At 38.2% G+C, this 26812-nt stretch overlaps 1 non-coding gene and 1 pseudogene across 1 annotated transcript; both read left to right on the top strand.

Annotated features, from left to right (window-relative positions):
- Positions 1–387: 387 nt before the first annotated feature.
- LOC133294226 (small nucleolar RNA R71) lies at positions 388–493 on the top strand. Its single transcript, XR_009749167.1, has one exon. It is a non-coding gene; the product is annotated as a small nucleolar RNA R71 (small nucleolar RNA).
- Positions 494–755: 262 nt separating this feature from the next.
- The window catches only part of LOC133294225 (probable RNA 3'-terminal phosphate cyclase-like protein), a 32589-nt pseudogene continuing 6532 nt past the window's right edge, over positions 756–26812 (top strand).

The following is a 26812-nucleotide window of genomic DNA, read 5'->3' as shown; positions in this document are numbered from 1 at the left end:
CCTGCACTTGTTGGGGACGATCAGAAGACAGCAAGGAAGGACATTCATTAGACTCATGTTTTCCCTGGCAATATTCACACACTACCGCAACAGCTTTAGTTTGAATAGTAAAAAGTTGCATCTTATCAAGCCTCTCTGTCAAAGTTGCCATTTGCTGAGATAATAATTTATTTTCAGCTAGCATCGCATCATTACCTTCCAGCTGAAGGATACCTCTCTTAGGCTTTGATGACAACACTTCATTTTCATTGGCAGCCATTCTCTCAATCAGCTCGAGAGTCTCGTTTGCCCTCAGTTTTAATAGTGCCACCTGCTGCACCATTCAACACCATCTGAACTTCAGGTTTACAACCGTTGAAGAAGATTCTCACCTGATTTCCAGCAGTCAAGTTATAATGAGGACACATCCTCGTTAGATCCTTGAATCTGTTCCATGCTGCACACATAGTTTCACCCTCTAATTGAGTGAAATTGGTGATATTATTCACCATCTAGTTGTATCTCTCCATCGAGAAGAATTCAGCAAAGAACTTCTGAGATAAATCATCCCATGTAGGAATGCTTCCTCCAGGCTTCCTTTCCAACCAACTAAGAGCCTTTCCCTTAACAGCAAAAGGGAACAACCTCAACCGGATTGCATCATTAGACACCTGAGGGTGTTTGGTTGAGTCACAGATCATCAAGAATCTGTCAGTAAACCTGTGAGGATCTTCACTCTCCTCTCCTCCAAACTGAGCTCTCTCCACCAATTGAATATGGGAAGATTTGAGCTCCCAATTGTTGTTGGCAACATTAGGCTGAACAATGCTCGAGTTGGGCCTGTTGAACGATGGAGTCAGAATAGTATCCATGAATGGATTATCTGCTTCATTGTTTCCTGCCATGGTGTGTGTTTCTTCAGACAGAATTTCTAACTCGTTGAATGCAAGCTTCTTCCGAGCAAGTTTTTTGTTTCTCTTTGCAGTCTTTGTAATCTCCAAATCAAGTGGAAATTCTAGAATTTTACCTCGCATACAACTCATAAAAGAGATTAGTAGCACTGTTCAAAAAAAATAAAAATAAAATAAAATAAAAATATTCACAAAATTCAATCTTAAAATTCAAAATTATATGATATAAGAAACGCCAATCCTCAGCAATGGCGCCAAAAACTTGATGCTCTCCGGCAAGTATACCGATCGAACAAGTAATACAGTGATAAGAAAAGTATCATCTCCACAGGGATTGGGATCGAATATCAAATAATTGTCCCTTTCAGATGGAAGGAATTCAAATAGATGGGACAAATATTGTTGATTTGGGTAAAAATAAGAACTAAAAGTAAAGACTTATTTTTGACTTTTTGTTTATGAGAAATAAAACAGAAATTGATTTTGTAAAAATATGAGAAGGCATTGTAGCTAGCGTACACTCACTAAATGATCCCCGCTTCTTACTCTGGATTGATTTACAATACTCATTTACATAAATACTTAGATAAATTATCTTCTAAAAATATTATTAGTTAACCCCCAATTCCTTGCAAGATTAACCCTTTAACCCCAATTGGAACCCCAATTTCTTGCAATGTTCCTCATGGATTTAAGCAATGAACACGATAAATTAAGCACCTGCAATCAAATATACGTATATTCCTAGCACACATACCAATTGTTAACCTACTCCCTTTCAAGATTAAAAACCCTAATATTCTTATCTAGGGTTCTAACCCTCAAACTATCATCAACTATCAGATTGATCAGTTCTAATAAAGAAGATAAAAATTACGCACATAGTAGAATTAAAGATAAATATATAAACTAGTAAATGTAAACCAATCCGTCGTAACAAGGGTTCACATAGGGTTTGTGACCCTAACTACAATAAAAAGAACTAGCCAACCATTATCATGGCTAAATATTCAATATTCAACATAAACTGATAAATGAAAAGGAAAAGAAGAAGATGAAATAGATCTCCAGAATCCTCTCTGAGCACCACCGTCGTCTCTCTTCAATAGAATAGGATTGGATCCCTAATTCTGTCACGAGCATCCTATTTATGTCTCTTTCATTCTTCCAAAATTGCCCTTCAGAAAACACAGACATTTTTTCTCGTACAACGGCGCGGGTCTGCGCTATAGCGGCGCCAACTTGCACCACTTTTCTGTAAAGCGATCCTGGCGACGGCGCGGGTCTGTGCCATAGCGGCGCCAGTCCGCGCCACTTTCTGGAATTTTTATCAACGCTGAAGAATTCGCACACCAGCGCGGGTTGGCGCCAGTGTGGCGCCAATCCGCGCGAACTTGCTGGAATTTGTACCATGCGGTCCTGGAATTTCGCAACCCGGCGCCGGTTGGCACCAACTTGCGCCAACTCTCTGTATTTTGGCCCAAGGTTCACCGTGTGGAGTCGCGTCAACAAGCTTTATACAATTTTGTAGTTTTCACTTCTTCTACCTATAGAAACATAACCAATAGGTGAGAAATATCATTGACATGGAAAGAATCAATATAGTAAGCAAATATGTATTTAAATTGCTCTTTTATGACTCAATTCTTATCAATTTCAGCTTAGAAAACTACATCTGCCAGAGGCACATCATAATCCTCATGACTATTTTACATATGATTATACAATTCAACCATCCTATCCATTTATCACTGACAAGTCTGCCAATTTGAATTGACATCCATTAACTACAATAGTGCCTTCATTGTACATTTATCTTATGCCATCCATGGTGATTTTCTCAACTTCTTCCTTATACATATAATACATAATTAGTTCATCTCACCTATGTTTAATCAACACTACCTCCTTATGGATTTTAAATCCCATATTTCAATATCTCTCAAATTAACACTTCACTAGCATAATAATTTCAAGTGGTCAAATCCCTTAAGATTAGACATCAAATATTCCATTTGTTTCTCTACATTAACCGTCCCAATTTATTCAAGTGTACACCATTTATCATGGACTTATAACTTCTAATCAAACATAAAATATTCAAACTCATACCTAAGCATACCTATTCACATTTTTCAATAATCCATCAGGTTCTAAGTCACTCACCTTAATGAAGTCCATTCACCAATTCCACCTGTACATAATTATTTTACTACACTACACAAATACATAGGAATTTTACCATTACCATCTTCATACTATAAACCCCTCTCAATTATATATTTATTATCCACAATACTACAAATTTTGCCTATGCTAATACTGTACATATAATAGGTTTGTTTATAATTTTTACTTATGATACAACTTTATAAATTTCACCAAAAAGATCAGACGAAACATTTAAGTCTGTTTTTCTTAAGTCCTCTAATATTCATATTTTACTTACCACCATCTCTTGTCCATCGAGCAGTCGACACTACAGCCACAACATCAGGCTAAGGACTTACCTACGGTGCTCCAGGGTTTCCACGCAGGCTTCTTATGATGACCACACATGTAACACAAAGGAATCACATATGCAATAATCGATAAGAGTCTACATAAAACTATGCAGCACATAACATAGTTATACATTATCAGAGTTCCCTTACAAATCTTCCCTGATACCATAAAATGTAACAGCCCATTGAACACCGGTATTGTTAACATTAATTATGATATTAAGCGCAGTTATAATCACAACAATTCATTTATAAAATACGAGTAAATTTTTTCCGTTTATTACGCGAGCATTTAAAACAATAAAAAGCGTAGTAATTAAAAGTTGTGACCGTAACTGTAAACTCTTTACGGAATATTTACTTAGACTACTTTAATAACTTATTTTACTTACCATAAGTTACTAAGGGGTTCCCATAAACCCACTTAGCATAATTCGCACTTTTACGTTTTCTACTCTTCCGAACATGGTTCGATCTTTAATTTTTTGCAGATAAACCGCATTCTACAAGCCTCCCATCTTTTGATATGTTATTTTACGCTCAATTAAATTTCTAGGAAACTATCACACGAGTTATTTAGAGCTCCTTTGCTCCGGATATCGCCGTTTGAAGTTGGACAAGCAAAACTGCCAACCAACCCCAAAACAACTCCAAACATCCTTCACTCCACGAATTACTGAAGAAATTCCACTAAACCAATTGCTCTCAAAGTTTTATACAACAAACAAGACACCTCAAGCTTCAATTTGATATATCATACATCTAATTTGACCAAGTAAAGAAGCGGGAATAAATTTCCCAAAACTGGTCCAGAACTGCCACATGTGCAGTGAGCAAATGGGCAGTCTGAAATCTCTGCCTTCTACAGGCCGACTTACAACCCAGAATTTTACCAAATTTTACTATAAGATAGAGGACATCTCAAGCTTCAAAATGGCGTATGGTACGTCCCTATTGGACCTCTTTGGAGGGAGATATTCTCTCCCGAAGTTCGCCTAAATTATGTCAATTTCTATAAAATTCGCTAGAGTTTCCTTTGTTTTTACAAAAATCCCCAAATTTGCCAATGTGATCAAGAACCTCAAATGTACCTAATAATCATTGGGTGGCACACACAAGGACCAACAATGCCTTGGGGCACTTACAACCCATAACAGTTTATATTAATTATACAATTCGTATCACATTGCTTCCTTTATTAAAACTTAACAGGTTTCAATCATCCAAGTCCAATTGCATGCATTTGCTAATCATACACATAATCATAATCCTAAAATAGGCCTATTGCCCTTCCATCATATTACATATCCTTCATAATTACATCAACTCATGTATAATTTACAAGGCTTCCCATGACATATTACAATTAAAACTTTAATCTCCAAATAATACGTGATAAAGAAACCTCAAAATGACATAATTCAAATACAACTAGACTTAGGCAAAAATGACATGAACAAATATGACTGTGAACCTCCTCCTACGTACATATGAAATGTTCATGCCCTAGGCCCAGTGGCCATCAAAATGCAAAATATAAAATACTCCATCTAGTCATCCTACGGGCTTCTTGCCCGCCACTCCTGCACCACTACTACTTCCTGAAATAAAGCCCCCAAGACGAGGTGAGATATACGAATATATCTCAGTAACCCAGAGGTTCCAGAGAAAAATCTGTCCAATGGCTCACTTCGATGCATATAAAAACATAAAATAACATCTTGAAAACGGGATATAGCAAGGGATTTAGAGAAACTGGGGAACATAGGGATAAAAAATACGACGAAGCTGGAATGGTCGCTACCAATACCACGCAACCTCCTGGCTTATGGCTCGGCATATAAGCCTACGAGTCTCAACCAAGGCGTGTTCCTAGAACATCCAACCGAGGCACCCTCCATCCATATACACCCCAGACCTCCTAGTGTGCTTCTATCCGGATTACACACCACGACCGTAGGTCAACTGGAACTCCCTCTCGGAGACCTATCCAGTGGAAGTTAGCAACGCCCGAAGGCAAACTGTCTACTGGCCAGAGACTCGGTACATCTAGTGTACCACTGACATACATAATAAATGCATGATCATGTTATTCTACATTACTTACATACACTTCCTACCATCACCCTCAACGGGCATGGTAAGCCCCAGTACCAAGAGGTTACCTGTTTAGTCCTCTTCACTTAGCTCCCAATAATATATTCTCCGAGATCTTTATACAGCAGAAATGCCTACATAGAGGACATTCTCAATTACTTAAAATTCATACAACACATGCAAGTCATCAATTACACAAGCATGGTTCCAATTACTTACCTCAATCCCACTTGGTCCAGGACCAAGAGCAATCCACCGAACTCACGGTTCGGGGTTCAAATCTACATACGGCAACCTACAAAAACCATGTACGAATCATCAATACACGGCAAATCTATCAAAATACGAAAACGTCAAAAATCACCCCTACACTAGGTAGGTTCGGCCAACAAGGTGTTAATTTACATTTTATTTTTCTAAATTTTCTTTCTCATTTTCTTAGGCATCCATAGGTCACCAAAAGGCCATATCAAGTGCCACTTTTATTTTTCGTCATTAAAACGTCGTTTTGCCTAATATTTTGCTCTAGGTCCAATTAACCACTCAACACTACCAATTATTTTTCCATTGATTTTCCAACCTTCCAACCACCACACAACCCATCTAATTACCATACAATTACACAACACATCATTCAAATATTTTTTCAACATAAATTCCTCTCTTTTCCCTTAATGGCCGAAATTCAACATAGGGTACTCCAAGGGATTTTTCATCAATTTTTAACTATTCCACACTTCATACAATCCCATTATAACATCATTCAATCATACAACAACTCACCAACACAATCCTAACACAATTCAAAAACACAAAGTCATGGAATCCTCAAAATTTCCTAAGTTAAAAATCATATTTTTCACCAATAATTTTTATTGCATTTATGGCTCCTACACATCATTCTAAGACACATTCATGTACAAACATTTTCCATTTGAGTTCTCTAACAATACAAATCAACAAAAGTCCCTTTAGGGTTCATGAAAATAAATCTTCAAATCAATCCATGAGAGGTGTTGAAACTTACCCACAATTACGTCACAAGGCTCCTCCAATTGATCCCCAAGCAATGGCTTGAGCAAACAACTCCAAAATCACAAAATCTCTCACAAAATCGTGGCTGGTTTTTCCCATTATCTCTTAAATGAGAGAGTTTCAAGGAAAACTAATTGGTGGAACGGGTTCGAGTGGTGATTTCCATCGAATTTCAAGACAAGAATCGTCCGATTCGGTTAAGAATCGATGAAGTTAAGGGAGAAAGAAGATTTGAAAGCAAATTTCCATGGAGGAGGGAGGGAGCACGGTTTTGATGAGAGAGAAAGGAGAAAAAGATGATGAATAGTGACCCATGCCATTGTCCTTTAATTGTCCTTGATCAAATGGATCCGGAGTTTTTCGATCGTTCGGAGAAATTGCAGTTTCAAGCTGTTACGCGCGCCGTTGGCACGCTTCCCCAAACTCACTAATTTCTGTCCATTTTCATCTGAAATCATATTTCCTAGTCAAATATACCATTTATAACTTGTATTCAAAACCTAGAACTCAAAACTCATTCGACACGTTTTACGGTGCAACTGTACCACATTTTTTTTACCTAGTAAAAACATTATTCATTGAATTTTCTGAAACTTGCTTAACCACTCAATTTTTCGTTCTGAATCCATTTCCAGGGTTATTTTTATGATTTGAGACCTTCTACTCAATTTTTATCTTCCGAGAGTTGCGTGTTGGCTAATTACCGTTTTACCCTTCCTTTGTATTTTGACCTAATTTCCAGGATTTTCACTAATCCTTCCATTTAATCCATGTTTAATATTTTAATATATAATTTAGAAATGTGAGGTGTTATATCTCTCATTCCAACTTTACACATTAGTCCAGAATATTTTTGTGATAATATTTATAATTTTACTTTCACTTTTTGGGTAACTTTGTTTACCCGCATTTTTATCCCAACACTATTATTTTTACTCTTTTTATCAAATGTGACTTTAATTCATTCAAGAGTAAACACCCTTTTTAATCCCTGTCAATATCTACGAAGTCCTTTTTAGTCCCTGGCAATAAAAAAGGACCAAATTAGTCCCTGAAATTACAAAAAAAGGGCCATGTTAGTCCTTATGACAACTCTCAAATATGTAGAGTGGCCCTTTTCTTGTACTTTCAGGGACCAATTTGGTCCTTTTTTATTGTCCGGGACTGAAAAGGACTTCGTAGATATTGCCAGGGACTAAAAAAGGTGTTTAGTCTTCATTCAATTATAGGCTAGGGTCATTATGCTTTTTGTGGTAATATTTATAATTTTACTTTCTATTTTTGGGTAATTTTGTTTACCTGCAATTTTTACCCTAACACTATTATTTTTACTCTTTTTCATCAAAGATGACTTTAATTCATTTAATTAGAGGTTAGGGTCATTATAGTATATGATTTGATATTCCTTATCTAATTTAAGAGGTCATATAATTTTTATTTGGGCACAATGGTGAAAATAAACTAAGCTTTTCTTAAATAAGTCTAGTTATATTTTTAAAATTTTAACATAACTATAAGCTTTTACTTATTAAATATTTTTTAGGGTTGACTTAACTTTGTTGTAAAAATCTTTTTAAATTATTATAAATTTTAATAAAGTTATTAATAAATAGTATTATCTATATGAAATTTAATCTATAATTAATAAATACAATAGTTAATAATTTTTAATTTTATATTTAAAAATAAATAAGTAAAGCAACATAATATGCTAAATATACGTTTTTAAAGCCTTATTTAATTAAATAGTTTAGCCAGACTTACAGTGAAACCCACTTGTCAATTTTTTTGATACATTAAACACGCAGCTTATTACATTACTACCCACACCACCCCCGCTGGGCTAACCTAACAGTAGGCTTTTGTAAAATCTGATTGTAGTTCCATGTTTTAGGGTTTTTCAACTTTGCTGTTCGGTTCAAAAGGGGTTTTACAGTTTTTGTTTTTTCAACTGCAGCTGATTTATTAAGGCATAACTCTTACTGTTCCCATCATTGACTCTGCATCTTCAATCAGTTTTTTCTGAATCCATCAACTGAGGGATCGTTAGAATCATTGCCGAATTTCCCGTTTGTTCTTTACGAGCACATTATACAAAAAAAGACAAAGAAAGTGTATAAGAGCTTCAAAGCTAGAATAGAAGGACCATTTAGAAGATATCCTAATGATTTAAAGTGAAACTGTTGGTTTTATTGTTATCAGGAATCACTAACGATTCTAATCCGTCAGTTGATGTATTCAAATATACTGTTTTGCCTATATTAAAGCATTTTGGATTCCTTCTGAAGGCTTGGATATTAAAGTCGTAAGTAGTGGAGTACCTTCTAATGGTGGTGGCGAAGTTATTTTGTAGCTTCCTGTTGTTCAGAATTTAACTGAGTTTTAGAATTTTTATATATTTTGTTTGAGTTTGTTTTGTTATCTTATTAGTTTGTTCTTCCTAGCAGGCAGTTAATTGGATGGACGATGGATTTGTTAAGAGGATTAGGGGAATTACATTTTCGGTCCTAGCCTGTTAAGTTTGAAAATAGCATGATTAAAGCTGCGCATGTGCACATTTCTTATGATCACAGATCAGGTCCACAGGCTGGAAAGTATGATTTCAGAATGTTTAATTGGGATTTTGGATATATATTTGGTAGAAATAAGAAAAATCATATTATTGCATGAAAATAAAATTCCTTTTTGTTTAATTGGTTATTTGTTGGCGCAGCTCTCCTAGATTTGGAATTTTGCGGAGACTACTTCTGGTATCTTCATCTCTGCAGTTACTGCTGTTTCTGATGAAGATACTTCTAGCCTTGGATGATGTGAAAAAAGGTCTGATGCCTCCGAAGGAAGTTGGTGTGGGAATTGCTAATGTTATACTAGGGGAGATAGCTCAAAGTGGGGTGGTAGATTCAACACATCAGGTTAGTATGTCAGCAATTTCAGCTTGCTTTAATTTTTTTTTTTTTTGTTACCAAAATATAGATGCTGGAATGAAATAGATAGCAATATGGAGGTAAACTCCTTAAAAACTATGATCCCATGTTGGTACTAAATAGATAAAAATAGAGGTAGACTTCTTATAGTTAAAAGTCATGATCAGATAGAAAGAAAAAAATAGGAAAAAGAAATGCAGTGGAAAATTGATCTCTCAAGGAGCCAGTGGGAGCAAAATTGATCTTGAAGAAGTTCAAGGACCACATGAATAGATTGAGGAACCCGAGTCTGCTCTGCAGGTGACATTCTCCAATGGAGAAGTGAACACACAACTCCGTAGGTCTAGTAGGGTCATCCATCCACCTGAGAGGTATGGGTTTGTGAGTGAGAATCAACAAACCGTCGAGGATGATGAACCTAGTAACTATGAGGAGGCAGTCAAGGATGTTGAATCCTCTAAATGGCTTGAAGCCGTGGAATCTGAAATAGATTCGATGTATCAAAACAAGGTATGGACCTTGGTTCCAAAACCGCAAGGAATAGTTCCTATCGGTAATAAATGGGTCTTTAAGAGAAAGATTGATGCAAATGGCAACGTTCAAACCTACAAAGCTAGGTTGGTTGCGAAAGGATATCGTCAAAGACAAGGAGTTGCCTATGATGAAACTTTCTCACCAGTTGCCATGATCAAATCTATTAGGATCATGCTTGCCATAGCAGCATATCACGACTATGAGATTTGGCAAATGGATATCAAGACGGCCTTCTTGAATGGATTCTTGAAGGAGGAAGTGTACATGACACAACCTAAAGGTTTTGAAACCAAAGGCCAAGAGCATATGGTATGCAAACTGCAAAGGTCGATATATGGGCTAAAACAGGCATCACGGAGTTGGAATATTCGTTTTGATGAAGTCGTTAGGAGTAACGGTTTCATCAAGAACGAGGATGAACCTTGTGTTTACAAGAAGGTTAGTGGGAGTAATGTCGTTTTCCTGGTTCTTTATGTATATGACATATTACTAATAGGAAATGACATCCCCACATTACAAACAACAAAAGACTGGCTGTCAGAAAGCTTCACCATGAAGGATTTGGGAGAAGCGGCCTTTATACTTGGTATAAAGATCTATAGAGATAGATCCAAGAGGATGCGGGGTTTATCTCAATCCACGTATGTTGACAAGATGCTAAAGAGGTTTAGCATGGAAGGGTCGAAAAGGGGTTTTCTTCTCGTCAGTCATGGGGTACATCTTTCCAAGGCTATGTGTCCTAAGACACAGCCTGAGAAGGATCACATGAGTCGAATTCTATACGCTTCGGCTATTGGATCCATTATGTATGCCATGATATGTACGAGACCAGATGTCTCATATGCTTTGAGCATTACGAGCAGATACCAGTCTGACCCTGGTGAGGGTCATTGGACAACAGTCAAGACCATCCTTAAGTACTTAAGAAGAACTAAGGATGTATTTCTGGTCTATGGTGGGGTGGATGAGCTTTCATTGAAAGGATTACTGATGCCAGCTTTCAGAGTTACAAAGATCACTGCAAGTCACAGTCAGGGTTCGTATTCACCTTAAATGGTGGGGCAGTGTCTTGGAAGAGTTCCAAGCAGGACTACAGCAGATTCACCGACAGAAGCTGAATACATAGCTGCTTCAGAAGCGGCTAAGGAGGCCGTGTGGATCAAGAAGTTCATATCTGAACTAAGGGTGGTTTTAAGCGTGGATGAGCCCATACAGTTGCTTTGCGACAACACTAGAGCCATTGCGCAGTTAAAGGAACCTAGGTCTCATCAAAGATCTAAGCACGTGCTCCGCAGATATCACCTGATTAGAGAAATCATTGATAGGATGGATGTAAAGATGGATTATGTTCCCACTGATGATAACCTGGCCGATTCTCGGACGAAGGCTATTTCTCAGAGAAAACATGCTAGTCATTATGAGGCTTTGGGTATACGTCTTAGGTCTGATTGGCTCTAGGCCAAGTGGGAGCTTGTTAGTATATGGATGTCTTAGAGACAATCTTTTGATTAGATTAGGACATTTGTGTACCTTTTAAATTGTCACAAATAAATCATAAGCACTCTCTATCCTGTTTCATATTTTTTCTCAATATCATTGTTTATATATGAGTAACTGGATAAACCCCTTAGAATAGAATAGGTATCTCTTAAGTATCTGTGATGAGATCACGATCATGAGGATTCAAGGATACCAGATGTTTATTCCAAATTTTATGTTCCTAGTCTAGAGACACTGAAAATGGGGATCAGTAATCTCAGGTAAGACTAGCATGGCTTATCTACTTGTATTCAGATACAAGGTAAAGACCTCATGAGCTACAGATATGGAGATGTCTTAGCTAAAGTCGTGAGTGGACCTATAAGGGTATAACCCGCACTGAACAAACCCACAAAGAGGCTCTATGAGGAAATCTTACAAATAGTATCATTAGAGCAGCCTCTTATTATTTGGGTATGTTTTTCCTTAGACCAGAAGTTTTTCACCTAGACTATGTTCTAGATGCATGTTTTGATTGTATACCTCGTCTGCCTGAAACATGGAGATTCATAGGTATACCTTTGGGCATGTCCTGAAAGAACACGAGCCTAGGGTGATAAGCTGAAGGAATTCGTCAAATCTCTGTGAGGGATTAGGTTATCTGTAAACCAGAGAAATCAGGATGACATTTACGGGACTCGGGAATCTATGCATAGTAAAAGAGATCATGAGATGATATGCCTTTAGAGTCAGTAAATTGAAATTCCCTATTTCGAATTAAAGCTTACCCTAAACCGCAAGGGTTGATACATCTCCTCACCCTAGGTTTAATGGGAAGGTAACCGAGACGAAAGGAAATACATACGATAACCAAATACATTTAATAGGATGATCATGTCATTAACCTAACTAGCTCTGGTGCAACAAAGCATTGCTAGTGCTCTGTGTTGTCATTAAATGGGTTGTGGTCTTATTGAGCCCAAGCCCATTTATGTCAGTGGCTAAGTTGGGCCTAATGGGTCACACACTAACACCTTATTGTCTTGACATTATAACATTAAAGGTTTTGGGCCTAATAATGGTTGTTAGCCTAAGAAGAAGTTTGGATGCTCACCTTAGAGGGAAAATGGCGCATGGATTGTTGTAATGAGCTTGGATGGTCCAAGACATTATTAATTAATTAAATTAATTAAATTAATTATCTAATGTTTAAATTTAAAATTTAAATTATGAATTTGAATTTTGAATTTAAATATTTGAATATTTAAATTAGAATGTTCAAATTTGAATTGGCTATGAAAGGAAGTTTGATAACAAAATGAAAGGATAAGATCTTGATAGTATCTTGTCAAGATCAAATCCCAAGTATCAAGAGGAGATCTTTGGACATCATCAAAGATGATTGGGGCGCTGATTTGGTGGCTTAATGATGGTCATTTAATCAACAAATTAAGCTCCATTCAGATTTGGTTAGTTGTGGAAATATTTGATTTAGTTGATTCAATTTGAATTGCAACTAATCAATATTTTTGGAATGATTTTGGGCTGATCGGGGCGCACAATATGGCTGATCATATAATGGGTATTAGGTCAGAATATTGGCTAGGTGCAGACTTAGTTTTAAGAGGATAGTATAGGAGTTTGTTGACTATATTTGATTTGTAACAACTCCACTCTTTCCTCCACAAAAGGGGCGCTCCATGATCAGATTTTTGGTGAAAAATCTGATTCAAATTTATTTCTCTTTCATCTGCTTAAGTGTTTCCTTTTTGTGATATTATCCTTAGGTTTTTGGAAAATAAAAGGCCATTCTCATCTACAATTTGTGCGACACTTTTTGTGAGTTTTATTGCTTAAAATTCTCTCATCTAAACATATTGAAACCGAGCCTCCTACCTCTTCACAAGGGACACCTAACATGCTCCTTTCTGGTGTTCGAGTTGGTGGCTTTTCAAGAATAGTTCTTGCGTCTTGACAAAGGGTTGTGTGGATCAACATTAGAGGGTTTGAACCTTCAAGCCTAACACTGATCACCTTCGAGTTTTGAGTTACGAACAAGGTATCTCTCTGTCCTAGAGTATGTATCTTGATTGGTATGTGTGTTTTCGCTTTGAAAATTTTTGTTTTCAACCTCACATGCCTACGGCCTTCAAGTCCCTTTCTTTCAAGTGGTATCAAAGCCCGGTTGCTTTACCATAGACGGGTGATGGTACTTTGTTTGTAAAAATTTATTCTTCACGGTCAAAAAATCTTTAAAGATGTTAAAGATTGATTCTTTGCATGTGGATATAAATTACAATGCTTTAAAATGTTAAAGATTGTTCTTTCATGAACTTGATTAATATGATTATGGTGTTCATATATCTACGTGTACTCATGGTTTTGTTTCTTTATGATTCTTTGTGAAAGTTTTTAAAAGAAACTTTTTTTTTTTTGGGAAGGAATATGATTCGGCCATGAAGTGAATATTCAAATGCATTGTTTTCTCCATGATCTTATGGCATAACTCGACCATATGTATAAAAGAAGGGTTCTTTATTTTTGTATGAATTGTTCATGCGCACAGCATAAAAAATTTGTGTAAAATTTCTAATACATGAGCATGTATGGTTTGGCCATATTAAGATTATGGTTATATGTATGGTTTAATTTTTGTGTTCTTTGAGAAAGAATTAACACAGATTTGAATTATGTATAGAGATGCATGATTCGGCCATTTGGAGAAAATTAGGAGATTTTGAATTTTGATTCTTGTTTTGATATTTTAATTGTTAAATTATCAAGATATAAGTGAGAATATATTTAATATAAAAATTGTGTTCTTGCAAGTTGTTTAACTTTTCAGGTGAAAATTGGAAGGGGATGGTCATGGTGCCTGATTTTAGAGGTGTAATTTTGCTCTATTTAAATTTGAGGTGTAAATTTGAATTTTCAATTTTTGTATTTTCATTTGTCCCTCCAAGATGTTTTGGCGTTTCTTTAATTATTTTGTAATTAGAGAATTAGGCTAGTGGCGTTTAGACGAGAAAGAGCTGTGGCCTAAGGAGGAAGATGGAAGAATGCACGAGCACTATGACCGTCTCAAATAAAAAATGTTTTATTTATATGCTTGTATGTTTTAAAACGACTAGTATGCATAAGATAGTGTATCGTGGATGTATTCTTTTAAGTTTTAAAACGACTAGTATGCATGAATTGGACAAATCACGTTTGTATGTATTATTTTGCACGTTCAATTGCGACTAGTGTAATCCGATAGATGTTTGACATAGGTTACGACTAGCATGATAATAATACATATGCGTTTGACGAGACTTAGTAAACCCTAAATAAAAGGAACCCTTAAAGGAATCAATTATTAAGTGCATGATTACCTCCCACCACCAATATTACTCAAACCTCCTCTAAATAGTGGTGCTCCACAACTTAGTTGGGACCCACTGTTTCGTTGAGTGATGGAAGTATTAGAAGTGTTAGACACTTAGGGTGATGGTTAGTGCTTAACTGAGTGCATGAGTTGCAAGCCCAGTCGGGCTCATGTGCTTAGGGTAATAGTGCTAGGTTGGTTGCATGAGATGCACACTAAGTGACAAGGAGTTGTCAACCTAATGTTAAGAGAGGTATGAGATACTGTTGATAAGGATCAACCCATTATTTAATTTAATCTTGCGATCTCAGACGAGGGTTAAAATAAATAATCGCACTCTTAAAATCCCACTAAGGTAAAATCTAAAAGTAGAATAACCCTAAGTCAAATTTAAGGATCATTGACTTGGATAAAATAGTGGGAGGGGCATATTATTTAAAAGTCTTTAATAATCTGTTCTTATTACATGACAATATTAATTAATTTATCTTTACATCTTTTTCAGTTTTTAGTATGACTAATCCATGTCACTGCGCTCTATACTCGATACGAACAAACTGACCGGTTCAAACTTTATGGACTGGTATCGAAACCTAAGAATTGTTCTTAGGGCCGAAAAGATAGCTTATGTTCTAGATGCTGATTTACCCGTAGCTCCTAAGGAAGGGGAAGCTGGTTATGAAGATTTCGATTTCGAAGCTCATAAACAGCACATGGATGACAATGTGATGGCAGTTTGCATTATGTTGGCATCTGAGTCGCCTGAATTGCAAAAGCAGCATGAGTATATGGATGCTCCCTCTATTATCTTGCATCTCAAGGAGTTGTATGATATTAAAGGCAGGCATGAGAGATATGAGGCCTTTAGAGAATTGTTCTCATGCAGGATGTCTGAGAGCATGTCTGTGAGCAGTCATGTTCTTAAGATGATCGGGCTCATTGAGAGGCTAGGAAATCTAGGCTTCGTGATGGATGTTGAGCTAAGTAATGACTTAGTCCTCACCTCACTTCCACATTCCTTCAGTCAATTCATTATGAATTACAACATGCATGGGATGCTTGTGAGCTGCCTGAGTTGTTATGTATGTTAACAACTGCTGAAATGTCTATCAAGAAAGATAAGCTCACGCTCTTCTGATTGGTGGGCCTTCTAAGGCTAAGGGTAAGGGCAAGGAGCCTACAAAAGGCAACTCTCTTAAGCCCAAATGAAAGCCCAAGAAGAAGAAAGGAAAAAAGAAGGGTAAGAATGCACCCAAGGACAAAAGCGATGCTGAGTGCTTCCATTGTGGCAAGAAAGGCCATTGGAAGAGGAATTGTGTAGACTACCTGAAGAGTGTGAAGGACAAGAAGCATGGTGATGCTTCTACCTCATGTATTTACATGATTGAGATAAATTATTCTTATGCTAATCCAACTTCATGGGTATTGGATACCGGATGTGGTTCTCATATTTACATTTCGTTGCAGGTACTTAGGAGCCCAAGAAGATTGGAGAAGAACGAGGTGGACCTCCGCGTTGGTAATGGAGCAAGAGTTGCTGCTCATGCTATTGGAGATACTGACCTCATTTTGCCTACGGGCCTTTTATTGCATTTGAATAATTGTCTTTATGTTCCTAGCATTTCTAGAAACATTATTTCGATTTCTTGTTTAGAACAAGATGGTTTTGCTTTCACTATTAGGGATGATATATTTTCTATCATTTTGAATGATATTGTTTTTGGTACTGCTTCTTTAATAAATGGCTTATATGTTTTGGAAATGAGAACTGAAGTGCTCAATGTAAATGTGAAACGACCTATGACATATAATAATCTTATCTTTGATAATGTAGACTAGGGCACATAAACGAAAAAGATTGTCTAGGATGCATGCAAATGGATACCTAGATTCCATGGTTTTTGTATCCTATGGACTATGTGAATCTTTTCTAGCTTGTAAAATGACTTGTCACAAGCCCAAAAGGCTTGAAAGTCATAGGGCTAGTGAGTTATTAGAACTCATTCACTCTGATGTTTGTGGTCCAATGTCTATAGAGGCTAGAGGAGGATACTCCTATTTCATTACCTTTACTGATGATAAATCAAGATTTGGGTATGTGTACCTGATAAGATATAAATTCGAAGCCTTTGAAAAACTCAAAGAGTATAGGAATGAAGTAGAGAAACAACGTGGCAAGATGATTAAGACATTGCGATCAGATCGTGGTGGCGAATATCTGAGCCATGAGTTTCAGGATTATCTGAGAGAAAATGGAATTCTCTCGCATCTTACTGCACCTTACACACCACACCAAAATGGTGTCTCCGAAAGGAGAAACAGGACCTTGTTAGACATGGTCAGGTCTATGATGAGTGAGACTCAACTTCCAAAATTGTTTTGGGGACATGCCTTAGACACTGAGGCATACCTTCTAAATAGGGTACCGTCTAAATCTGTTCAGTCCACACCATATGAGATATGGAATGGTAAGAGACCCAACCTTAGTTACCTCAGGGTATGGGGATCGCCAGCATATGTCAAAACGTTGGCATCAGACAAACTTAGTGCTAAGAGTACTAAATGTCTATTTGTGGGGTATCCCAAAGGTACTAAGGGATACTACTTTTAGTCCTTGGAAGAACACAAAGTTTTTGTGTCCAAGAATGCTAAGTTTCTTGAGAAAGATTTGATCTCTCAAGGAGCCAGTGAGAGAAAATTGATCTTGAAGAAGTTCAAGGACCACATGAACAGATTGAGGAATCCGAGTCTGCTCCGCAGGTGACGTTCTCCAATGGAGAAGTGAACACACAACTTCGTAGGTCTAGTAGGGTCATCCATCCACCTGAGAGGTATGGATTTATGATTAAGAATCAACAAACCGTCGAGAATGATGAACCTAGTAACTATGAGGAGGCAGTCAAGGATGTTGACTCCTCTAAATGGCTTAAAGCCATGGAATCTGAAATAGATTCGATGCATCAAAACAAGGTATGGACCGTAGTTCCAAAACCGCAAGGAATAGTTCCTATTGGTAATAAATGGGTCTTTAAAAGAAAGACTGATGCAAATGGCAACGTTCAAACCTACAAAGCTAGGTTAGTTGCGAAAGGATATCTTCAAAGACAATGAGTTGACTATGATGAGACTTTCTCACCAGTTGCCATGATCAAATCTATTAGGATCATGCTTGCCATAGCAGCATATCGTGACTATGAAATTTGACAAATGGATGTCAAGACCGCCTTCTTGAATGGATTCTTGAAGGAGGAAGTGTACATGACACAATCTGAAGGTTTTGAAGCCAAAGGCCAACAGTATATGGTATGCAAACTGCAAAGGTCGATATATGGGCTAAAGCAGGCATCACGGAGTTGGAATATTCGTTTTGATGAAGTCGTTAGAAGTAACGGTTTCATCAAGAACGAGGATGAACCTTGTGTTTACAAGAAGGTTAGTGGGAGTAATGTCGTTTTCTTGGTACTTTATGTAGATGACATATTACTAATAAGAAATGACATCCCCATATTACAAACAACAAAAGATTGGCTTTCAGAAAGCTTCACCATGAAGGATTTGGGAGAAGCGGCCTTTATACTTGGTATAAAAATCTATAAAGATAGATCCAACAGGCTGCTGGGTTTATCTCAATCCACGTATGTTGACAAGATGCTAAAGAGGTTTAGCATGGAAGGTTTGAAAATGGGTTTTCTTCCTGTCAGTAATGGGGTACATCTTTCCAAGGCTATGTGTCCTAAGTCACAGCCTGAGAAGGATCGCATGAGTGGAATTCCATACGCTTCGGCTATTGGATCAATCATGTATGCCTTGATATGTACGAGACCAGATGTCTCATATGCTTTGAGCATTACGAGCAGATACCAGTCTGACCCTGGTGAGGGTCACTGGACAGCAGTCAAGACCATCCTTAAGTACTTAAGAAGAACTAAGGATTTATTACTGGTCTATGGTGGGGTGGATGAGCTTTCAGTGAAAGGATTCACTGATGCCAGCTTTCAGAGTGACAAAGATGACTGCAAGTCACAGTCAGGGTTCGTATTCACCTTAAATGGTGGGGCAGTGTCTTGGAAGAGTTCCAAGTAGGAGACTACAACAGATTCAACGACAGAAGCTGAATACATAGCTGCTTCAGAAGCGGCTAAGGAGGCCGTGTGGATCAAGAAGTTCATATTTGAACTAAGGGTGGTTCCAAGTGTGGATGAGCCCATACAGTTGCTTTGTGACAACACTGGAGCCATTGGGCAGTCAAAGGAACCTAGGTCTCATCAAAGATCTAAGAACGTGCTCCGCAGATATCCCCTGATTAGAGAAATCATTGATTTGATGGATGTAAAGATGGATTATGTTCCCACTGATGATAACCTGGCCGATTCTCTAACGAAGGCTGTTTCTCAGAGAAAACATGATAGTCATTATGAGGCTTTGGGTATACGTCTTAGGTCTGATTGGCTCTAGGCCAAGTGGGAGCTTGTTAGTATATGGATGTCCTAGAGACAATCTTTTGATTAGATTAGGACATTTGTGTACCTTTTATATTGTCGTAAATAAATCATAAGCACTCTTTATCCTATTTCATATTTTGTCTCAATATCATTGTTTATATATTATATGAGTAACTGGATAAAACCCTTGGAATAGAATAGGTATCTCTTGAGTATCTGTGATGAGATCACGATCATGAGGATTCAAGGATACCGGGTGTTTATTCCTAATTTTATGTTCCTAGTCTAGAGACACTGAGAATGGGGATCAGTAATCTCGGGTAAAAATAGCACGGCTTATCTACTTGTATTCAGATACAAGGTAAAGACCTCATGAGCTACAGATATGGAGATGTCTTAGCTAAAGTCGTGAGTGGACTTATAAGGGCATAGCACGCACTGAACAGACCCATAAAGAGGCTCTATAAAGAAATCTCACAAATAGTATCATTAGAGCAGCTTCTTATTATTTGGGTATGTCTTTTCTTAGACAAGAAGTTTTCACCTAGACTATGTTCTAGATGCATGTTTTGATTGTATACCTCGTCTGCCTGAAACATGGAGATTTATAGGTATACCTTTGGGCATGTCCTGAAAGAACACAAGCCTAGGGTGATAAGCTGTGGTGTTCAAATTGGTGGCTTTTTAATAAGAGTTCTTGCGTCTTGACAAAGGGTGGTGTGGATCAACATTAGAGGGTTTGAACCTTCAAACCTAACACTGATCACCTTCGAGTTTTGAGTTACGAAAAAGGTATCTCTTTGTCCTAGAGTATGTATCTTGATTGGTATGTGTGTTTCCGCGCTGAAATTTTTTTGTTTTCATCCTCACATGCCTACGGCCTTCAAGGCTCTTTCTTTCACAACCATGTACGAATCATCAATACACGACAAATCTATCAAAATACGAAAACGTCAAAATTTCTCCCCCACACAAGGTGGGTTCGGCCTACATAGTTTTATTTTACAATTTATTTTTCTAAATTTTCTTTCTCATTTTCTTAGGCATCCTTAGGTTACGAAAAGGTCATATCAAGTGCCACTTTTCATCTTACATCATTTCAACATCGTTTTGCCTAATATTTTGCTCTAGGTTCCATTACACCATTCAACACTATGAATTATTTTTCCATTGGTTTTCCAACCTTCCAACCACCATACAACCCATCTAATTACCATACAATACACAACACATCATCCAATTAATTCAACAACACCATTTCCCTTATTTTTCCTTCTTGGCCGAAATCAACAAATGCCCCACACCAATGACCATTCAATTCAATTGAGCAATGTAATACATCCTATCACAATTCCTGTAACACCCCGTATATATCCGGTTTGTTATCATATCATCGTATTAAGCCACGCTTAATTTAAAAATGACTTCATTATCATTAACCAAGTTGAATTACTTAATTCATTTCATAAAACATCGCCTGTATGTAATTTGCAAAAGACGGCTAACTGAAATACCTCATAACATAGATATGAGTATCTAAATCACGGATCTACAACACGTAGTCCAGACAATATCCTGATACATTATTAATTATAACTAGAAACAACTAAGCATAAAGTCAAGTCAAAGTGGCATGGACAATCCCCATGCTCACCAAATTAGGCAACAAAGCCCCACAACAGTCTCAACAATAACATCATGAAGCTAAAAGCATAAAAAGCAACAGTTAATATCCAGCATCCAACATAAGTAGCATAACAACATAAAATCAGCTATGCTCTGGCCTCCTGCCGCTTGAAGGCTCAACCCCCGCATTATCTGAACCTGAAATATGTGCCCCAAACGTGAAGTGAGATCTCTAAAAAGAAATCTCAATAAGATAAGGGGTCTTCAAGGATCTTCCACCCCAAGCTCACTTACACGTGCAATATAAGTTCAAAAGCATTTAACAGTATAAGTTCCAAAACTATGCAGTGCAACAGATATTCATGCCATGTGTGTTTTAACTATTCTACTGGCTAGAGAAATGCAGGACGTACGTCTACAACCCCACAATAAGTACAAGGAACACCACTTGCACCTCACCCACAGCCTCACCATCTTGTATGTCTCCACATACTCAGGCTTACCGTATAGGTGGAACACCACATGCATATCATACACGCACTCGCATATAACCGTTCAATCTCATTTATCAAAAAAAATACATTAAAACAACATCATGCATATAAACCATCCCCCATGGGACATGGTAGAACCAACAATGGCTAAACCGAGGACACGAAAGCTTACCTTCCAAGCTAACTATCCACTGCCAAGAGTCCACACTAGCTCAAAGCCCAAACACAGCAGAATCACAATCTGTTTCGGACCAACAATATATCAATAATCATGCTTAACAAGCATAAGACACAAAGACAACGCCTTTCCTTTACGTTTTACGTCTTTAGGCTTCTCACAAAGCCACAAGCCCTTAATCACTTAGATTCTGACTTACATTAATCATTACAGAAGTCCACAGTAGCCAATCATGGGTCCACAAACCTAAAATAACATTCTGTATGAATAGTACCTTCAGTGTTCACGAAAACCCAGAATATCCGGATATTCGTCGGGGGCATATCCGGATATAAATATCTGTATATCTCTCTGCCAATATTCGGATATCAATATTCAGATATTCAGATCCCCATATCCGGATTTCAATATCCGGATATTCATATCCAGATATTTCGCGACAGAATGCAGTTCTGCATTTCGCGAGATATCCTTCCCAAAGGTGGTTCATTTCATGCATACAGAAGCTCAAACATGCGATTTAAGGTGTGTTTAACATTACCCAACCTTAAGTTATGATCTTTAGCTTGTTACCTTCATCAAGGTTCCACTTTTAACCCTTAAACTCATGATCAAAGGTGATGAAGCTTACCCAAGCTCAAAACTCAGAAAAGGTTGCTCTTGGAGCTCACGAAAACACTTCAAAGATTCTGACTTTAAAGGAAAACGAAAATGGCACACCAAAATGGTTCTTTCTTCACAAAGGTGGCTTCTTGAAGCTCAAACCACCCAAAGAATGGCTCTCACACCACAAAACCAAAGAGGTCAGCCCCAACACCCGCTCACACAGACCCACCAACTCAGAAATGGAGTGTTTCCTCACTCATCATGCAAGCTCTCTCACACACAAGGTATTTGGTGAAGAAACAAGGACCAAAGGTGCTCTCTTTGGCTCACAATAAGAGGAGGAAAAAGGTGGCAAGCTGGCTGATGAAGAGCACTCAGAAAACTTCACGTAGGCAGCCTCAAATGACCTAAAAATTTGTGCCACTTAGTATATATATAAGCAGATTACACTTAATCACACTGTATTAGCATTAATATTTACGCTTAGCATTTTAATCCCAAACTTAGGATTCTGAACCTACTCAATTTTCTAAGATTTATCATATTTTTATTTAATTTTTCACAGCACCTTTCCGATACGCGCTTTTCCATAGCCAGTATCAGTTCTGCTCCAGTTCTCATTATTTTAACTTGAAACTTGTTTTACAAGTCCTATATATTATTCTAGTCACATATACGCACTTTTCATAATTTTTCGGGATACTTCATCGGTACGCATTTATACCGAGTAGCAGAACCGGTATCTACGTTTTTCGTCCGAAAAGCGACTTTCAGCATTATTAATCACTTACCATAATTATCTAAGCCTCATAATAAATATTAGGGTCAATTATGGAATTATTTCCTAATTTCCCATAATTAATTAATTAACTTCCTTAAATAACGGTGCGGGTTCTTACATTCACCCCACTTTTATAAGGATTTTGTCCTCAAAATCAGAAACATACCTGTCTCGGAAGTCGGGAGCTCGTCCTCTCGCTCCCAAGTGCACTCCTCAGGAGTTCTCCCAGTCCACTGCACCTTGACCATCAGAATGATCTTGCTCCTCAGCTGCTTCTCGCCTCGATCGAGAATCTTGAGTAGTCCGACGGGAGTCTTTAGGTTCTTCTGAACCTCCACATCATCCGGTTGCACCACGTGCGAAGGATCCGCTACATATTTTCGAAGCTGAGACACGTGAAACACGTCGTGGATGTTGGCCAAGTTCGAAGGTAAGGCAAGCCGGTAGGCAACAGGTCCTACTCTACCAAGTATCTGGTATAGCCCAATGAATCGCGGTCTCAGCTTCCTCACTCCAAGTGCACGACCAACACCGGTGACAGGTGATAGTCTCACAAACACGTGCTCACCCTCACTGAACTCCAGTGGACGATGCCTCATGATGGTCCTCAAAAGTTGAGGCCCATTAAGTGTAAATTGTTCCACAAAACCCATGTTTGGTTATAAATCACTCCCTTCAACCTTCTTCTTTCCATATAGAGCAACTGTTTTGAATAGTGGACCAGAGCAATACCGAAAGTGGGAATTAAGGTAGACCTGAAGCAAATTTAACATTATCTTTTTCACATATGACTATTGGGTTAGTTTGCTTTGTTCAGGACACCTAAGGCCCATCAGAAGGAACCACAAAATAAAGAGAGAAGAAGGAGTGTTGCGCAGAAAGGAAAAGAAAAACCTGCTGTAGTACAACAGCAGTCAAAGGAAGCAATGGGAAGCCGCCACGTCAGCCACAACAGAGAAGGTGGAGGTGCTACCTCTGCTACAGTACGAAAGCAAAGGAGCTGAGCAATCAAAAGCAGCCACGTCAGCTGCAGCAGAAGGAGTGGAGGTGCCTCCCTGAATCCTATACTCCTACTCACAAAGGGAGCCAAAAGCAAGGGGGACCATCTCCATTTAAGGCCAAGCTGGCAAAAAGCAAAGCTACCATTGGAGAGGATTTAAACAAAGCACAACCCTTGATGAAAGGAACAATGGAGATTAAATGAAGAACCCTATAAAAGGAACAAGCAATCCTCATGAAAGGGGGATCAGCGCCCATCCTAGGACTCGTTATTTTTCTTTGTTTTTCTTTTTGTAAAAATGCTCACTAGGAGCTAACTTCCTCTAAGTAGGTGAGGGTTCCATAGAAGTAATCCCTTTTGTCTTAGGATAACTTTTTAAGGAACACATATTTTATAAATGAATTTTGAGTTGCTCTTTGGTTTAATTTATTGATTTTGTGAAACCCTTTGGGCTGGCAACCTCATCCCGGGACCACTCGGTTGATGAAACACTGACAAAGGCGTGTGGAGCATTATCAAGATCCTGGGGTAGTTTAGCCTGAAGAAAGGAGGGAGAAACACCTGGAATGGGGAGCACTGCCATGTGAATCCATGCTCTTTTGAGAAGGCAGCATGGTTTCCTTGCATATAACTCCAAGTACTATGGAGTAACGTGGAGAGTAAGGCCTTACCCTCTGCTTACCTATAGAAAAACAAGGGAAGAAGCAAAATCCACTTGTAAACTATGCTACCAAGCAGGGTTAACCAAAGGGATGAAAACATGGAACCCGTAACACCTACTTGACTTTTTCTGAAATTAATCCTAACTCAAACTTCTATCACAACCCTTTTCCTCACGATAACTGAACTGTGTTTTACCAGCTGATGCTCTTACTTTCATTTCGTTGACTGCTCTTGAAGTTACTTAAATTGAAGCCTTCTCATTCGATGACCGTGCTAAGTCATTCACTGCTCTCATCTGGTTCAGAATGGTTAACATTGTTTAACTAGCTGCCCAGAGATTGCTCTTTGTGAAGCTTAGCTGAGAATAGTAATTTCTTTTATTGCTCCATTTTACAAATTAAGTTTCCTTTAGCGCTTCTTACTTCAGAACTGCTCCCTGAGGACGATAAATCTGGGGCTACAATACCCTATATTGCTTGACACGTACGCTTGCGTATAGTTGAAGAGGGTTGCTCTTAGTCAGAGTAGATTGCTCCTGTTGGCAATCCTGATTATTACTCTGCACTCTTGCTCTCTGAAAAGATATTCCCGAGCAACTTTCGGTTCGACCAAGCACCTCACATCGTAGTAACTCTTCTGGCGATTCTGCGTCTGCTTCAACTTTTCCCTGATCATTTGGATTTGAAGGGTGGTATCTTGGACAAAGTCCAAACCAAACAACTCCTTATCTCCAACCTCAGACCAGCAGGTAGGAGTCCGACACCTCCTACCATACAATGCCTCGTAGGGTGCCATGCCCAGGCTAGCATAGAAACTGTTGTTGTACGAAAATTCAACCAATGGCAGGTACCTATCCCATGCTGAACCCTGCTCCAAAGAGCAAGCCCTCAACATGTCTTCCAATGTCTGGCTGGTCCGCTCAGTCTGTCCGTCAGTCTGAGGGTGATATGTTGTACTCAGTCTCAACTGCGTACCAAAAGCCTCCTGCAGTGCCTCCCAGAACCAATATGTGAACTTCGGGTCCCTATCACTGATGATACTCTCGGGCATCCCGTGAAGTCTCACAATCTCGCGAACATATAGTCTGGCCAACTGCTCAGTAGTGAAGCTCACCTTCACAGGAAGAAAGTGGGCAGACTTGGTCAATCTGACCACAATAACCCAGATAGAGTCGTAACCAGCCTGAGTCTTCGGCAATCCCACCACGAAGTCCATGGAAATGCTATCCCATTTCCATTCTGGAATCTCAAGAGGTTGAAGTTTACCAGACGGCTTCTGGTGTTCTATCTTCACCTTCTGGCAAATGAACATTTGGACTCGAAATAATATTGTCCCTCTACAAACCAAGACACACTGTCCTGGTCCTTCACCAAGTCCAGACACTCTCTTTGCACTTGCGCCTATTAGATCTTCTCCAAAAGCTTATTCTTGACTCTCACAGTCTCCGTCTCGAGAAGTGCACCCTCAAACAAGGAAGTCACCGTCAAGACTCGAAACTTCACGAAGACATCAAAATCGTCGCTCAACACACTAGGATCACCAGTCACTCTCTCAATAGAGGTGACCTAACCCCACATACTCAAAACCACACCAAACTTGAGTGAGTTTGGTCCTATTCCATGACTCTAGCCTCAACAAGACTTACAATTTATAATCAACATCCTCAACATAAATTCATATTCATTTCACAATACGAAATCATAATCATGTTCATTTCAACCAATACATGTTATTTAACATATTTCCAGTCACATAATAACGTACCTTCGTTCGCGTACACCTGCAAAATTTTCAATTTCAATAACATAATAAATCAAAAACTCAATGCAACGGTATACCTCAATCTCCATGGTATCTGTAAAACCAAGAGTCAATTAAAGGTGAAATAACATTGATACATTACCACGATTTATCGTACTTATTTCATGATTTACACTACTCCAGGTGTTAACATGCCAACTACTTATGAAGCATATTAATAATCAACATAAGAACCTAGAGTCATGGAGACCACTAAACCCACAAACTACTTGTACATGCACAAAAATTGCATATACAAGATCGCGTGTTGCCTTGCCACAAAGTTCAAGTGTTACTCACTTAAATTCCTTGAAGAGAAATTCACATTCTCAAACAAGGCACCATCACGATTAAGTAATGGCGTAAGGCATTTTACCTTTAACAAAAATGAC

The sequence above is a fragment of the Gastrolobium bilobum genome, unplaced genomic scaffold (genome assembly GCF_033153095.1).
Source record: "Gastrolobium bilobum isolate Gb01-03AN ecotype WA unplaced genomic scaffold, APGP_CSIRO_Gbil_v1 utg49515, whole genome shotgun sequence".
Lineage (NCBI taxonomy): Eukaryota > Viridiplantae > Streptophyta > Magnoliopsida > Fabales > Fabaceae > Gastrolobium > Gastrolobium bilobum.
This window is presented reverse-complemented; position numbering and strand designations above follow the sequence as displayed.